Source organism: Battus philenor, unplaced genomic scaffold (assembly GCF_028537555.1).
Source record: "Battus philenor isolate CCGP_79_NKW_IND1 unplaced genomic scaffold, ilBatPhil1.0.hap1 SCAF_49, whole genome shotgun sequence".
In the NCBI taxonomy this organism is placed as follows: domain Eukaryota; kingdom Metazoa; phylum Arthropoda; class Insecta; order Lepidoptera; family Papilionidae; genus Battus; species Battus philenor.
The window spans coordinates 32,501-35,000 of NW_027181714.1; the positions used below are offsets into that span (position 1 = coordinate 32,501).

At 51.1% G+C, this 2,500-nt stretch overlaps 2 non-coding genes across 2 annotated transcripts in view; both read left to right on the top strand.

The window, feature by feature from the left end:
• The window catches only part of LOC137929273 (small subunit ribosomal RNA), a 1,904-nt gene extending 308 nt beyond the window's left edge, over nt 1-1,596 (top strand). The window contains exon 1 of the ribosomal RNA XR_011108820.1: nt 1-1,596. This exon is cut by the window's left edge and continues 308 nt beyond it. This is a non-coding gene — a ribosomal RNA (small subunit ribosomal RNA).
• A 785-nt stretch (nt 1,597-2,381) lies between these two features.
• Nucleotides 2,382-2,500, top strand: part of LOC137929281 (5.8S ribosomal RNA) — a 157-nt gene continuing 38 nt past the window's right edge. The window contains exon 1 of the ribosomal RNA XR_011108828.1: nt 2,382-2,500. This exon is cut by the window's right edge and continues 38 nt beyond it. This is a non-coding gene — a ribosomal RNA (5.8S ribosomal RNA).

Here is a 2,500-nt window from a genome sequence, read left to right on the forward strand (position 1 = left end):
GACGCATCTTTCAAATGTCTGCCTTATCAACTTTCGATGGTAGTTTCTGCGACTACCATGGTTGTCACGGGTAACGGGGAATCAGGGTTCGATTCCGGAGAGGGAGCCTGAGAAACGGCTACCACATCCAAGGAAGGCAGCAGGCGCGCAAATTACCCACTCCCGGCACGGGGAGGTAGTGACGAAAAATAACGATACGGGACTCTTACGAGGCCTCGTAATCGGAATGAGTACACTTTAAATATTTTAACGAGGAACAATTGGAGGGCAAGTCTGGTGCCAGCAGCCGCGGTAACTCCAGCTCCAATAGCGTATACTAAAATTGTTGCGGTTAAAAAGCTCGTAGTTGCATTTGTGCGCCGCGCTGTCGGTGCACCGCATCCGCGGTGATACTGACACGTCTGCGGAGCATATCGTCGGTGAGCCGTCGGTAAAACGGCGGTTCAATATCAAAATCCTATCGCGGTGCTCTTCGGTGAGTGTCGAGATGGGCCGACAATTTTACTTTGAACAAATTAGAGTGCTCAAAGCGGGCTCAAAATGCTGCTTGAATATTTCGTGCATGGAATAATAGAATATGATCTCGGTTCTATTTTGTTGGTTTTCAGAACTCCGAGGTAATGATTAATAGGGATAACTGGGGGCATTCGTATTGCGACGTTAGAGGTGAAATTCTTGGATCGTCGCAAGACGAACATCAGCGAAAGCATTTGCCAAAGGTGTTTTCATCAATCAAGAACGAAAGTTAGAGGTTCGAAGGCGATTAGATACCGCCCTAGTTCTAACCGTAAATATGTCATCTAGCGATCCGCCGACGTTACTACGATGGCTCGGCGGGCAGCTTCCGGGAAACCAAAGATTTTGGACTCCGGGGGGAGTATGGTTGCAAAGCTGAAACTTAAAGGAATTGACGGAAGGGCACCACCAGGAGTGGAGCCTGCGGCTTAATTTGACTCAACACGGGAAATCTCACCAGGCCCGGACACCGGAAGGATTGACAGATTAACAGCTCTTTCTTGATTCGGTGGGTGGTGGTGCATGGCCGTTCTTAGTTGGTGGAGCGATTTGTCTGGTTAATTCCGGTAACGAACGAGACTCTAGCCTGCTAAATAGGCGTCGTCATTTAGGTGTGCGCCGCTCCGGTGGCGCAACTCACTGGCGACGTATTAAAATTCTTCTTAGAGGGACCGGCGGCTTCGAGCCGCACGAGATTGAGCAATAACAGGTCTGTGATGCCCTTAGATGTCCTGGGCCGCACGCGCGCTACACTGAAGGAATCAGCATGTTCTCCCTGGCCTAGAGGCCCGGGCAACCCGTTGAAACTCCTTCGTGCTGGGGATTGGGGTTTGCAATTATCCCCCATAAACGAGGAATTCCTAGTAAGCGCGAGTCATAAGCTCGCGTTGATTACGTCCCTGCCCTTTGTACACACCGCCCGTCGCTACTACCGATTGAATGATTTAGTGAGGTCTTCGGACCGACACGCGGTGGCTTCACGGCCGTCGGCGTTGCTGGGAAGTTGACCAAACTTGATCATTTAGAGGAAGTAAAAGTCGTAACAAGGTTTCCGTAGGGGAACCTGCGGAAGGATCATTAACGTGTGTGTATGTGTGCGAGACGCGTGATATGTTCACGAACGTTGTTGCGCCGACGACGGGTGACGACGACGACGACGACTTCGTACATACCGTGTTTACACATATATATATGTAATACATCCATAATGATATATATATATACGACATATATACATATATATGTACGTACGCGCGCGCTGCTGTTCGTATCTAATGCGGACGAGCGCGCGCGCGTGTGCGTGCGTGTGTGTGTGCGTGTTTGTATATATGTATAAAAAATAAAATGTGAAATAATTGTCTCTAGCGTCTATTACGCCTAACGGCGCAGCGGCGACGGCGCCGTGGCGGTGGCCGGTGGCGGTGGTGGCATTCGTCGAAAGTGCTACCGCCGCCGCTGCCTCCGCCGCCGTCGAAGCGGCCGGGTGGCGGAAAAACGCCGAGAGACGAGCGCCGACCGGGGCATACCAAACGGAGCGTTCGAAGCGGTGAAAATCCCCACTGCCTAGCTCAGGCCCTTTATTGTCGGTTGGCGCTATACAAAACGAAATTTAAGCGGTTAGAAAGATGACAATGTCGTGCGTCACGCCAGCTCGTTGGGGGGTGCGCGGGTCGTCGTCGTTCATCATTCTAAAGGATTCGCGTCGGGGCGTTAAGCTTTTTCGGTGCCGTTTCTTTATGAACGCCTCGGCGCACATGAATTCGACCAACTTTCGACGTTAATACATAAAAACGGACAATCAAGTGGCCGACGGCGAGAGCCGTAGGCCGCTACCGTAAGTAATAACAACATTAAGAAAAAATCATTACCCTGGACGGTGGATCACTTGGCTCGCGGGTCGATGAAGAACGCAGTTAACTGCGCGTCATAGTGTGAACTGCAGGACACATTTGAACATCGACATTTCGAACGCACATTGCGGTCC